This window comes from Vidua macroura, chromosome 3, assembly GCF_024509145.1.
Source record: "Vidua macroura isolate BioBank_ID:100142 chromosome 3, ASM2450914v1, whole genome shotgun sequence".
Taxonomy (NCBI): domain Eukaryota; kingdom Metazoa; phylum Chordata; class Aves; order Passeriformes; family Viduidae; genus Vidua; species Vidua macroura.
In genome coordinates this window covers 523,892-538,737 of record NC_071573.1, presented here as the reverse complement: position 1 = coordinate 538,737, position 14,846 = coordinate 523,892, and positions in this window count along the sequence as shown.

The following is a 14,846-nucleotide window of genomic DNA, read 5'->3' as shown; positions in this document are numbered from 1 at the left end:
CTGGAGAATTCAAACACAGTCTGTTGCAAACCTGGTTTGCTGAGAAGATGAGGCAGCAGGGCCAGGGGAAAAAAATGGTCCAAGGGGCATTTTGTTCCTCTTGCACCTCTGAGCTGAGGAGGGTTTGGGGGGATGTAGTGAGAATAAATGTCTAAGTCCTGCAGCAAGGGGTGCTACAGCTCACCAGAGCCCTGGGGCTTGTTGCTGTCTGAGGTACAGATATCAGTTAAACTAATCCTCTAAAAATACTGTAGCATCCTCTTAATTCCTTTTAAACTGGACTTTCCTCAGGACAGCAGAACCCTGGGTTTGTGCTGTGGTTGGATGAGCTGTGCTGAGGTGCTGGGTGGGGAGCTGGAAGAAGCTGGTGGCTCTCATTGTCACCACACTGTGAGGGGGCAGGAAACTTGGGTGGAGGGCCTGTGGGATGGTCAGGCTTATTTTTCTATATGAAAATTTACGAGGAACGGGGAGTAAAGCAACTCTAAAACTTCCCTCTCCTAGCTTTCCACAAAACTCCCAGCAGAGCAAGCCGTCGCTCGAGGCACATCCACACTTTGGTTCACCCAAGTTTTCAGAGTCAGGAAACAAGATTTAAACTCCACCCCACCAAGTCTCTTCTTTCAGGAAAATGCTTCTTCTTCTTCATGTCATGAGGGAGGTTTCCTTCATGCGAGAACACTGTGACATACGATTTGTAGGCTTCCCACAACAAAATGTAGAGGGGAGGAAAAGTTTCCCTATTTTGCAGGTCCTGAGGGAGCAGAAGGCACACCCAAAGTGATGATACTCCTGCATCAGGATCCAAGGCTGCTGGTTGTCCTTGGGGTTGGGCTGAAAGAAATCCCACTGAAATGGGAAGGAGACAAGGGAGGGAAGAGGCAAAGCAAAGATGGAGAGGCAGAGAGCTGGGTACAAGGAGAGACTGAGGTTACAGGTTACTGAGCATGCCAAAATCATGTTTCCTGGCATCTCGTACAACTTTGCAGGGACAAAATCCATGTTTTTCACAACAGTAGCTCAAGTACAGCCCTGAGACTACTCTGGAGCCTCATGCAGCAGTGAGCAGTCTCTTGCATCCTAGGGCAAAGTCCCACGTGCAGCAGCACCGCAGATTGATCACAGCAGGGCTGATGCCTTTTCCCCCTCAATGCCCTTCAGATTCTTTCAGGAGCTGGGCTGTGGCCGGTCAGGCTCAGAGGGAGGATTGGAAGGAAGGTGGCCAGGTGTGTTTCTGGTGACCAGAGTGGGTGAAACGTGGGTCAGATGATCCCAGGGGAAGGAGAGCTGAGAAGGGAAAGGTCACCTAGACAAGGCCAGGAGGAGCGTGGCTCCTCCACCTAGAGAAGAGAGATAATAGCAGCCTTTGGGGACACTTTGTCTCCTGGTAATTCATGTTGCTGATTCCTGCTCATTGAGCCCAGACAGGCCTTCTGGGGGAAGTCTAAACATTAACAAAGCAAGTGGCGTGCACACAGCGGGGCAGCTCAAACACAGTGTGGGTGGTTTGCTGGAGGGCATTCACACTCAGCCATGGCACAGCGGGGTCCTCCTGATGCTGGGCATGCACTGGTCAAGGCTGCATTTTATCAACTCATCAAATATTTGTTTACATCTGTGACCTTCAGAATTTCCCATCATGGGCATGGTTTTGGCTGCAGGTTTGCTGGCAGCCACTTGGACTTCCAGTATGGGCCAAGAGCAGGGCAGGATGGAAGAGCTCCTTGCCCACCCGTCTCCTGGGGACAAGGCTTTCACCAGCAGTCTTTCCTTTCAGAAGATTTGTTCTGAGGAAAGGAGGTGCCAGGGAAACCTCTGCATGATCCAGGCTTGGCCATCCCTGCTGCCAGCTGCAGAAATGACTGCCACTGAGCACCAGCGGGGAGCAGAGGTTTATCCCTGCTGGGACACCCCCTTTCTGCAAGCAAGCAGAGACTGGACTCTCCTTACTGAAGCCAAGGTCATCATTCCAGTGAGAGAAAAGCATGAATGTCTTGATGTGAACACCACTGTTCCCTTCATACATCTTGAGTGCCCCTCATGGGGAGTTTGGGGTGAGTGGGGTGGAGCTGTCACAGTGAAGGTCCCTTGTCCTGGCAGTACTCCCAGCTGCTTCTGGCTACGTGGGCAGCACCATTTCTGTGCTTTTCACTGCCTAAATGCTGCCTTGCTGACTGGACTATTTCCTGACAATATCTTTTTCTGTGCTTCTGAGGAAGCTTCCCCTGATCCCAGACCTCTCTTCTTCCTAGCTCAGGACTCCCTTCCCCAGCCTGACGTGCTCTTGCTCCTGGGCAGGGTGCCACAGTTCTTCTGCAGGGTGGCCTTGCTGCTTTGGTAACCTGCTTGCTCTCAGGCTTAGCTGAACTTGGTCCTGGCTTTCTTGGCCAGCCTGGGCGTGCGTGCTCCTTTGAGGCAGAGAAAGGGAATGAGCTCTGCAGCTGCTGAGGGCTGCAGCTACCAGCAGTGATGCGGTTCTCGTGTCAGCTCCTGTTTCCTCTTTCCAGAAAGGCAGATTGCTAGCACTGAGCTGTCAGTGATATGGACAGAGGCCAGGATTTGGGCTGGCTGTGTGATTATGTGAAGGCTCTTGCTTTATGTGCCAGTTGGGAATTACCAGCAACAGTGCTAACGCATTTCTGGTGGTCAAGGCTTTTGGCAGTGCTGATGAGAATTCAGCTGGTTTTGTGCTCTGCTGTTGAGGTGCTGCTTTCATGCAAACACCCTTCCCAAGCCCAGAGGGTGCATCTTTTCCCCAGGATTTATTTTTAATATGGGAACTTGTCAGAGAAAGGGGCAGCAATGCTCCTTTTCTGCAGGAAGAGTTGTGCTCAGGCTGGACATGAGTGAGGAGAACCTGCAACAGGACCTTGGATGTGATTGGTCTCAGACAACAGCTTAAATAACATAATTTAACACAGCAATGTGAAGTCCACAGATCACCAATTCTCTGTATTTGAAAATACAGCTGCTTCTTCTCCTATTCCCCATCTTAAGCTCTGTGCTGCAGCTTGACCTCAGCCAGCCCCTCCCTTTTGCATACTCTGGGGGGCCACTGATATTTTTTTTTAAACTCTGAACAGTGCCTGCTTGATGGGCAGTAAGCTCAGCCTTTCAAAATACATCTGTGCCCACCAAAAGTCTCCTTCCATATGCTGGAAACACAAATGAAATGGAGCACTGGGGAGCAGCCATAACTGGTCTTTACTGCCAGCTCCTCTTGGCTAGCTGGTGAGGAGGGAAGGATGTTTCTCTCAGACCTTTTTTATATCCCTGTCCTGATTTTTTCCAGTAGGAAATTGTGAGCACATGAGTTCAGCAGAGAGCCCCAGGGAATTGGAATCTCCATAGGGACATATTAAGGACCATAATAATCCAATATTATTAATGAAAATCAGAACAGACACCACATAATTTAACCCACAAGACTTCTGTAAAGGAATTGCTTTTAGGTGTTGAGCTGCCCAAGGGTGAGGGAAAAGCATTTTGTGTAGAGAAAAAAAAAACCCTTCAAAATCCCATGGGAAAAAGGAAATAACTGTTAGAAAATAGAGCAGACCAGGCCTCCCTTGGTGCTCTGGCAGATGAGCAGAAGCACATCAGCTTATGGAGAGGCAGAGATGTAGCTCCAGGTGGTCTGGCCCAAGGATTTTTAGCACCTACTGGTGTGGCTCCCTGAGAGGCTGCAAGCAGCTGGAAACCTTTGTGTTCAGGCAGGAATGTGCTCAAAAAGCAAGAGTGAGCCCAGGATTGCACCAAGGCAGCATCAAAGCTGAACATCTGTTAAATGTGAGCTGCCTCTGGGGGTGGTTACAATAGAAAATGTGAGCCTGGAAAGCTGGAGGAGGTGCCATGCTCAGCTCTTCTGGCCAGGAGTTGTAGCAATCTCCTTCAGGGATGGGGCCCTTTGGTCTTGGCCTTCAGAGAAGTTCTGGCAGGCACATGGTCTGAGCCAGTGCTGAGGTGGGAGACAAAGAGCAGCCTTACTGATATCCATGTGTGCTGAGGGAGAGCTCTGAGTGGAGAGTGACCAGGGAACACTGAAACAAGGCAGACCTGGCCAGGGCAAGTAAGATCTGACCTGCTGCCTCTGGTTTGGTGAGGGGTGAGCTGAGGTGGGGGGAAAACAGCGGGAAGGAGGCAGGTGAGTTTGCAGCAGGGCTTGTCCCCTCAGAAGAGCTGTAGCTCACATCCTCTTCACGTCAGCAGCCAGGAGGGGCTACCCCCAGCCAGGACACAGTGTCTGCCAGGGCTTTCCCTGCTGCCAGCCAAGGGATGCTTTCCATGGTGGGTGAATATGAGCAAGCAGGGCAAGACTGGCTCTGCTGTGAGGTGAAAGCGTGGTGGGTGGGAAGCACGTGGGCTGCAAACCACTGCCTGCCTCATTCCCTGGGACCTGACCTCCAGAGAGCCTCTGGTAGTCATGGAGAACCTGAGGCACCTCTGCCTCGAAGCAGGCTTGGCTTTTGTCCTTGATCACACACTGGCCTTCCACTGGGTCTTGTGGTAGCCGAGCTGTGCCACGCTGGATGCCCTCCCAGCCCAGCTGCCTCTCTGCTTGGAAGGGAAGGCTTTGTAGGAGCTCTTCTCCACAGTCCTTTCCCCAGAAAACTCCATCACTCTTGAAAAAATCTGCTTGAAAGGGTTCAGTGGGATAAAATGTTAAAAGAGGGGAAATGCTGAGCTCTTGCTTTGGTTTTGATGGCCTTAAGAAATCACACTAAAAAAATAAAGGAGTTGTTTCCAGGAAAAGTTGTCCAAAGTCTCAACTTGATTTCCTTTCCAGTGTCATAAAAGCTGTTCTTTGATAAAGATTGTAATTAAAACCCCAGCATTCCTATCTTTTCTCTGATTAATTCTAATGCTATAAATCCAGAGGAGGAAGGGGACACTTAAAAACCAAATGTCTGTATTTTCTCATATAAACATATCGTTCTCAGGAAGACACTTTCTTCTTTGACAAGGGTCTTTCTGGTTGGAAAACCATGGCTTAGCTTTGCCCTGACAGCCCAGGGACAGTAAAAGTTGTCAGCATGGAGAAACTGAGTGGCCAGGCTGGATAATGTTGGTATTAAGAGGGCAATTGTCTTTCTAACTTGGCCCTGCCAAGCAATCTCCTCCCATTCTCCCGATCCCCCTCGGAGCTCCAAGGCAGCTGCTGGCTTGTGGCACATTTCTTTTCCTGGATGTCACCTTGGGGGTTTCCTCCCCCGCCTCCCTGGATTACTGGGATGCTTGAACTCGTTTCTGACTGTGGTATTGCAGATGTGGATGGGCTGGGCTGCATTTTTAGAATCTGATTCAAAGTCCACTGAAGGCAGGAACAATTTGCTGTTGATGTCAGGTCTCTGGAGCAGGCTCTGTGTAACTGCTAATTTTTATTCCAGGCAATTGCAGTTAAAAGGAGTGAAGTAAAACCCCCATGCTTTATTTGAAAAGTAAAGTGCTCACCAGGTCCAGCCAAAGCAAGGATCCTGCTTAAGCCAGCGTTGTGCACCCTTGTGCAAAGTGTGCCTTCTTCAGCCTGGCAACTCCGGCTGCTCCTGCCATGTGTCCTCTTCATGCTGTGGGATGCTGGTCCCACGGATCCCACACCCTGGTTTTGAGCACTGTGGGGTTACATGGAAATGTGCTGCTTTTGGGGCTGCTCGGGGGCTTTCTTCCTGCCTTTGGAAATCTTTAAATACCCTTGTAACTACAGGAAGCTCAAGGAGAAACACCAAATGCTCAGTCTTGTGAGAAAGTCACAGACACCAGAGAGCTGCCAGGGGAGCAGGACCCAGGAGCAGTTTGTGAGTAAAAAATGTATGTATAGGTATATACACGAGTACAAACTCCCATTGTGGGGGCCAAGCTGCAAGGGAGGAGCTGCCAGGGCAGGTGTGTGAGATTTGGGTGGCTGTTTCATTGGCAAGAATTACAGACTCACTGGGACCAGACCTCTTATTTCACTTTCCTTGAGCTTCATCTAAAAGCCAACAGGATTTTCTTTTCCACCAACTTCCGTGGGCTTTGGATCAGGATCTTTGTGCCTGCAGGGTTATCTCAGTTTCCTGGAACTCTTTCGCTGTTTGAATTTGCTAAGTATATTTACTGCCAGGCTGCTTTCTTCTTTAACTCCCGCTGGCCGATTGCAAAAACGTTTTGTTCCCAGCAGCTGCTGGTACAGGAGCTCTCTCAAAAGTGGCTGTGCACGTCCCTGGGTGTCCCCTTCTCCAGCAGGCCCCAAGTAAATCTTAAAACTTCACAAGATCCACTGTGGACTTGCCCCTTGCAAATTATTTGGTGCAGCTGGGGAAGGTTCAGCAGCGTCAGGCAGCATTATTAATATTTTTCCTTTGTTTTTGAGCCTCAGACAGCCCTTTGCAAAGACATGGGCTCCCTGGAATGGATGTTTGCTCTGAGATTATTCCCTCTTTATTTGTTTGCTCACGTGAGGAGGGCAGAACATTCAACTGGCTGAATTAACAAATGTAGCCTCATCAGTAGAGTCGATGAATCAATAAGCATGGGTAAATCAAATGGTCTGGTTGGCTATTATTAAATGAGGAAAATTTTCTAGCAAAAGTCTTGGCTGTAGGTGTTCAGCACCTTCTGAAGAACAGAAGAACGTGGCCAGACATTTAAAAATAGAGGAGCCTAGAGCGAGGGGGTAGTTTGGAGAGCAGAGGCTGGTGCAGAGATAGGTCTGAGCCACTGTGGAGCCTATGGATCCTCCTCCTTGGATGGTGGAGAGCCATCACTGGAAACACCAGCCTTCCAGGCAGCAGCACAGGCGCTGATGGTTGAGCAGGGCTTTGATGATCACGAGAGTGCCCTCAGTCATACCTACAGAGTTGGCTATTGGAAAAAAGTCTGGTACTTGCTTTTCCATTTGTACTAGGGCAGGCTGACAAGTACCTGTTCTTGCTTTTTTAGGCATTGATGGAAATGCGACACTTTTAGGAGAATGCATCTCATCCAGGAGTCAAGACAGGTCTTTAAAATCCAAATAGGAGTGGAGGCAGCAGTGCATACAAACTTTACATTGTCTTTCTCTCAGTACACAGAGTCAAAGTACAGCTTGCAGTGTAAATATACATGTGTGTGTCTGACCAGGACAGCTGAGAAGTCTGAGAAGTGTAATTCCCTGCCCTCTGTGAAGTTTTAAGCATGTGCTGCAATGTCAGGGAGACCCCAAAATGTGTTATTTGAAAGGATTCGCTGCAGGGGCTTTTAAAGATAATCTTGGCACTTACGGCACATCTAAATGTTTGGATTTTACAACACGTTGTTCTTTATAAGCCATTCCCAGAGGTTAATTGGGCTGTATGAAGAGGTTTACAAGAGCCTCTGCCCCTGGCAGTGGAAATGGGAAGCACTTCTGCTGCCTGGGGGGGATCCATGCTCAGCTCCCGGGAGGAACGAGCAACCCAAGGCCATTGTCCACGGGACGGCTCTGCTGTGTCAGGGCACTTCAAACTGACCAGAGGCATGGTGACCTGGTTCCCAGCTTTCCCATTCAACCTCTTTTGCTCCAGTTTTACTTTTAAGGCCCTTGTCAAACACCAAATAACACTGCCCCTTGCCAAGGTGACTGCTGGCCAAAAGTCCTCTTTGAATGCGAGCCGGAGGTTTTCCAGTGCTCAGGGCCGTGCTGGGAGAGCAGAGCCCACGTGTGAGTGGCTGGGGATGTGCCTTCCCCTCCAGGGCAGGTTTTGTTCCAGCACACCTGAAAAACAAGGAGATAGCAGCGAGGTTGGATAGCAGCAGGCCAGGCTGGAGTCACTGCTGTGTCAGCTGGTGCAGGAGTACCCAGGGAGCTCAAAATGTGAGCAACAAGTGAGCCAAGCACAGGGGTGGCACAAGAACCACCCTGGAGTGTCAGTTTGACACCAGCCTGGTGGGGGGACAACAGAGACACCTCTGGCAAACCTGAAACTGGACTCTGGATTCCTCCCACAACTTGCAGCTTCCCCCTGCACACCCTGAGACCTTCCCCAAGTCCCAAACACCATGTTTTGACACTCCAACATGAGCCTTCACACCGTGCTGCTGCAGCAAGATTTGGGGCTTGCTTTGGCCCTCACTCAGCAGCAGGTTCAAGCCCCTCACCTGGCCAAAATGCCAGCCTGGCACCTGCGTGTAATTGTATGTAAGTATGTGTACTTGGAGAGGAGTTGTTTTATTTATTTATTGGTTTGTTTTTTGTTTGCTAATATAAAAATCCCTTTTCTGCTCAGAGACAGGATTCTGAGTACAAGTGTTGTGTGCAGCCAGAGAGCACAGCATGTTCTTGGACAGCAATGTGCAGGTACATGACTCTGCTCTAAGGAGACTAATTCAGAGCTAGGATTTACCTTGGCATTATGCAGTGCCACCTCACACACAGATTTAACCCCAAGCCTGAGGTTTCCAGCTGCATTTTTTGGAAGAGAAACTGCTTTAAAAATTACAATTAAAAAAAAAAAAGTAGCCTTTTCTTTCTTATCTTCTTTTTTTCTTCTTTTTCTCCTGCTTCTCTGGGTAAATAACCATCCCTAGGTGTGTTTATTTTAGAGACCTTCTGATCCATTTCAGTGCTGATGTGGCAGATCCCAGGACATTCAAAGTAAGGTTTTTTCCTGCAGAGAAAACAGAGAGGGGCTGTTGGCCCTTTGCAAAGTCCTCTTTGCAACAGTGGGGGTGTGTTGGATGCCTGTACCCAGCAAGAGACCTTCACTCTAAGATTCATGTGCAGCAGAGAAGTGACATGGGAATAAAGAGATTTAACAAAATGCAGGGGGGGGGCTTGGCTGCTTTCTGCTGGTGCACAGGAGCAGAGGAATGAGCAGCGGGAGCTGTGCCAGCCTAGGTGGTGTTGAGCTCCCACAGTGAAGGTTCCTGTCCCCCCATCAGACCGGAGGGATGGCTCCCCATCTCCCCTCCACTGCTGTCACACAGACCAGTGCCACCTCCCAGGGGTGTCCCTTTGGCATCTGCGGGCTGGAGAAACATTCAAACAGGACAAAGGGGAAAAAATGGCAAGTTAATTTTTTTCCCCCCACACAAAACTTGGAGTGATGAAGGCAGAATAAAAATCCATATTCTATGAAGGGGTTCTTCTCATCCAGAAAAATATTCCACTTATAGAGTGTATTTTTTCATGGAACAGAAGAAAAACCCCTTCAGCTCTTGGCTTTCCCTTCATGGCTGTCATGCATGTATTTTGCAGTCCCTCCAAGTGCATCCAAACCTCTGGCTCTGGCTCACACTTCTCCCCCGTTGGCTCCTGGATTCAGCCAGGTGAGAAAAGGCATTGCACAGGTTTCACTTGGAGGTGTGGGTGCAGTAGGCAGAGGAGCCTTGGAAATGTGGGAGAGCCTCAACCTGTCCTCAGCTGAGGTGTGTTTCTTCTAAGCCAGAGGCACTTTGTGGCTTGTTATTGAATACTGAAAGTGCACTGTTGTCCTCTACTCACGCTCTGTAGCACGAGCATCCCCAAAATACCTTAAATTCTCTACTGGGGGCCATGGCCCGGGATTTCTCAAAGCTGGGAGCTGTGCTTGTTCCTGGCTTGTTAGGAGAGCCTTCCTGGGCTGTTTTAAGTTGGATTACAGTTTCCAGATGTTGAGTCAGGCAATGAGCATGAACCCTGCTAAGATCATCCATGGGATGTGGGAAGAGTTCCCTTGACAGAGCCAGTGATTGCCCCATCCCAGTCTGCTGGCAGTGGAGCAAGGCAGGCTGCACGTCCCTGAACTGCTTCAGCCCTTCTCAGCTGACCTGCCAAATTCTGATGAAGTTTCTTGCTAAGCTTCTGAGTCACATAAGTTTGTGTCCAGCCAAACTTTCAAGAGAAGCATGAATTTTTTGGGACCTAAAGCCAGTTTGGGGATGGGAAGAGGAGGAGTCTCCTCTCTCATCCCATTTGGATGGAGAGGGTCTGGAGGGAATAGGTCCCAGGGGTTTTTTCCTTGCCTAGATGGAAATGCCCTTTCTTCCAAGCTGTGCATAGCCCTGGTCCCCCAGCCTGGGCACAGGGACACCAGGCTGCACGTGAAGGATTAGGTAATTTCCTTCCCTTCTCCTCTGGAAGGTGTTTTGATTAGCATAACCATTGTGTTCCCAAATTAGCTCGTGTTCCTGCTTTGCCCTCAGGCTGGCTTTTCCTGTTACAAGCCTGCCCTGGCACAGGGATACAGTTTTCCACTGCAGCATCACAGCTCACATCTGGACAGATCCAGCCACACTCAGTCCACCAGCTGCCCTTTCTGAGTAACCTTAGGCTGATGCTGAGGCTACAGAGAGCTGGTCCTACAGCCCTGCAGGCCACCAGTGCATGGAAAACCCCAAACAGCCCAAAATTTTTTGGTGAGGTTTTGGGGGACCGTGGTATGTGCTGGATGGAGACGAGCAGCAGACAGGACACGGGTGCATCCCGCTCCCTGTCATCGTGGCAGAGGGAATGTTAACTTCTGGCACAGGCTGAGGTGCACATCCCTGGTACCTCAAGGCATCCTAAATGGGGTCTGAGCCACGTCCTTGGCCAGGCACTCACCTGTTCCTGCTTTCCTCCTGCCAGGAATTGTTCTCAGCTGAAACAATGCAAAGTTCTGGGAAAGAGTTAACAGGAGAATGCAAAATATTTTCCATGTGCCAACAAGACACACACACACACACACACACACACACACAGAGAGAGAGAGAGAGAAAATAATCAGGGGCCCTGATTTAATGGCTCTTGAGTGCCACAGAGAGCAGGAGCTGCTTGCATGAAGCTACTGGTTGGAAGATCTCTTTGGTGTCAAGCCTTATCCACAGCAGATTCATCTAGGGGTCTGAAATCAGATGGTTTTAACACTCCTTCATTGCTGGCTGAGCTACAGGGGTGGTGCAGCTTCACAACCCTCCCTCTGTGGAGATGAAGCTGTTTAAGTAAATTCTCCCAGAGAACAGGTTTAAGTTCTGCTTCAGACATCTCCAGTGAGGGATGGAGGAACAGATGAAGCACATGGATATTTGACCTTGCCCCATTACAAACCACATTTGTTATTCATGCCTTGAGATGGCCCAGAGCAATATTCACTAATTTCAGATGGGGTTCCACCTGAATGGGAGCTCAGTTATGGCCATGAGGGCAGAAGCAAGGATGCCACAGTGAGGCCAGTGGGCAACATGGGAAATAGGTGGGGAGGAAGGCAAGAGGTTCCCTTCTCAAACCCTTCATCAGCTGGTTTAACTCCAAGCTCCTTACCAATCTACTTCTCTAACACTTCAACTGTTGGTGGACCCAAAGATGAACTCATTGAACTTCTGGCTTCTGGTGACTGCCTGACTTGCACTCCTCCTGCCAGCATTTGGGGCACCTCACACAGCGGAGCTGTTGGGGCAGGGGAACAGCAGAACAGAGATCTAAGGCGTGAACACCAGGAGTGCTCCTGGAAAAGTGTTATTTTACAAACACCCAGGGCAAAGCCCAGCTGCAGAGACACAGGGATTTAGTGTCTGCTGGGAACTGGGCTGTCCCACTGTTCTCTGGCTGCTAGCCCACTGACGTGGGGTCATCCTGCAGATCCTGGTTCATATTTCATATTCCAGTGGTATTTTCCAATCCCATGTGGTGTTAGGTGGAAAAACAGGGAGGCTGTGCAGGAGGTACACCCTGCTCCAAAAGCAAATCCAGCTGTGGCACGGTGCATTTTCTAAGTCAGGCCTCAGCTGTGCCATGGCAGAAACATGGGCAAGGAGGGATCCAGAAGCTCTTGCCACCACGTCCCTGCACTTTGCTCTGCTGCAGCATCCACCTCTAATTTCCATCCCTGAAGCAGAGCCGCTGCTTATTAAACCCAGACCAGCAAGGGCTTGGCAAGGCACGCAGGCTGGGAGGAACTGCCAGGGAGCCAAGGGGAGGCCAGACAGACTGATTCCTTCTTTTATGAAAAAGGGAGGTTGCTTCCAGAGTCTTCAAAAAGAACAAGTGTGGATGTGATGCTGCTCGGAGGATCAGCCTGGCCAGGAGACAATGCAGCATCACGTCCACAGAGCAGGCAGCAGCCGAGTCTGGAGCGAGGGGCTGCCCTGCTCTTGTTCCTACCAGCTTTTTGGTATTTCTGCAGCAGGAAGTATTCCCTGGTGGGCAAGCACCTCTACACCTCCATGAGGGCACCACAAGGCCAGGCAGAGCTCCCTGCTCTCCTGTAAGCAAGCACGAGCTGTGCCTGTCCATGTGCTCAGCCGCAGCCTGGGCGTGGATCTCATGGGGGTGGCACAGTCACAGTCCTGGGTGGCTCCCCAGGTGGGATTTCATGGTCATCTCTGCACAACTGAGCCTGGAGCTTCAGAAGGAGCTGGGCTGTGGGGGACCTCAGGGAGTCCTGCAGACCTTGTGGCAACGTTTGTTTGATGACTGCTGCGCAGAGCTAAAAATACACCAGCTATGGTTAGGAGTTCAGGATAACTAATACACCCAGTGGAAAGATTTGGAGCTATTCCAGGGCTAAACAACAGCTTCTTCACCAACAGCCAAAGACTTGTGGATGCAAAAATAAGTAGAAACTGAAAAACTTGAGCTGGAGCAAGCGATTTTCAAACTGAACCCAAAAAAAACTTTCTAGTAGTGAAGACGACTGTGGAAAATTGTCAGTGCTTTGGTTGTTTTAACAACAGGGTACACAGACCTCTGGATTTAGGCTGGATTCTGCCTCTGGGCAGGAGTTGGGAGAATTTAAGGAGAATTTAGTATTTAAGGAGAATGCCTTCATTATGAAGGTGAAATCAAATTACACTGATGTTATCCCAGTGGTCTGGAAGAACAGCATACGTGCAGGGGGAAACACCATGATGGGAGGTATCCACTTGATGTCTTATAAAGGGGAAAGGGGAAAGACCTGAGAATAGCCCAACGGGGACTGTGGGTGCTGGGAAGAACACTCTGGAATGAGACCACTTCCAGCCACACAGGGGCTGGGGAACTGAGGGCAAGCAAGGGTTTCAGACATTGTGTACAGACCCCAAAGACAGCTGGGGAAGGAGCAGAGGGAGCGGTCCCCTGAGCACGTCTGTGCCACTGATGGGTGGCAGCGGCACCCAGGCTCACATCTCAGCTCTGCCTGCCTGGGGTGTCACCCCACACTGTGCCTTTCCCCGTTGCTCTGCCCTCATTATTGTTCCATGCTGAAGCAGACACTCAGTTGTTCTTTGGCTGGAGGTGGTGAGAGCGAGCCCAGCTCCCCATGGCCGGGCTGCGTGGCTGGGGCTGCGTGTGCCTGCCCCTGCCCCACTGAAGGGCTCAGTGCCTTGCTAAGAGAGCTCGAACGAGCCCAGCCTCGGGTCTCTCACACCCAGCAGGCATGAGAGAGCACCCATGGCCTCCCAGGATGCTCGTGGCATGGCAGGGGGCTGGAAGGGGTGCCTGGCTGCATGCTCCACCACAAAAGTAGCCAGGGAAATGGGGACTCAGGCCATCGGTGCTGTTCAGCCCCTGCGTCCCTGCAGCCAGGTGCTTTGGTTTGGAGAAGGTCCCTGCGGAGTCTAATGAGCTGATGATCCCAGGTGGACTGAGGCAGGGATGGATCCCAAACCTTTATGCCTTTGCCTGGAGGCATCATGATCATCATGGGTTTTCCCAGTGCAAGTCCTGCTTAAAGTGGGGAGCCCCACCCTGCCCCAAAAGAAAACCCAGAAGAGCCTCCAAGTCCTCATGAGTGCCACCATGGGCAAGGGGACCATTTCAGGTCCCCTTGCAGAAGCTGTGTTATCATATTTAGCTGAAATGTTTCCCCATTAGCATATTTTTCCTCTTCTCCCACCACATCAGCCCTCATGAACAGTCACTTATTCTCCCCTTGCCCTTGTGTCGAGATGTACCAGGCTGCGGGCAGGACCCGCTGTCCTCCCCAGCCTGGCCTCAATAGCACGGCTTGTTCTCCGGGCAGGGGGTGACAATCCAGTGGCAGCTGATGTCAGTCCCAGGAACACCACTGAGAGCAGCCCCAGTGGCCACCTCCTGAGAAGATCTGGCCACTGAAATACAGTACCGTTGATGTGCCAAGCCAGGAGGCTGGAAGGTCCCGACAGCCTGTGCTGTGATGGTGAATTATCACTCCCTCACAGACAGTTTTTAAATAGATTCCTTTCTTACTCCACAGCCAGTGCAGACGCTTGGTTGTGCACCACAACGTGGCCAAGAAGAATGCAGGGTAGGGAAAGAGATGATTCTGAGCTTGGCTGAAGGTATGGAGGCATGGGAGACATATTCCCACACAAGACCAGCCCTTTTGTCTGTTTTGGGATAAAAAGTGTAGCCAATGCCACCTGTGTGTTAGAGTAGGCAGCAAACCTCTGCCCTGTCACACCAACCCTCTTTGCCAAGCCTCACACTCCCACTCGGCTGGGTGTCGGGGTGTTGGTTGGTTTTGGACGCACGTTCCTGAGGAGATGGGGCTGAGGTGGTTCTCACATTTTGATTACAGGCTGGCAGGGTGCAGCATCTCCTGAAGATGCTCTGGCTCTTCTCCAATGGTTCAGCCTAGCGGCTGCTTCTGACGTGAGAGGAGTCCCTTCTGACCCACTTCCAGATAGGAAACTCCCTCTGGTGTGAACAGGCACTTGATTGATAAATCTTGCCGTGGGAGGTCACAACCAGGCCGGGAGACACAGAGAAGGCATGTGCCAAGAGCACAGCCGCCATCCTGCGTGGCCACGGCTTTCTCCCTGTCCTGCGACCCGCAGGCTGTGGGCGATGGAGCAGCCCCGGCGCTGTTTAACCGCACGGCGTTTGCAAACCCTGAATAAAGGCTCCCGCTGGGGCTAGGCATCTCTCGGGTGCCACCTGCTCCCCGGTGCCCACAGCCAGCCCTTGAGGAGGGTCCCCAGCACGGAGCAGC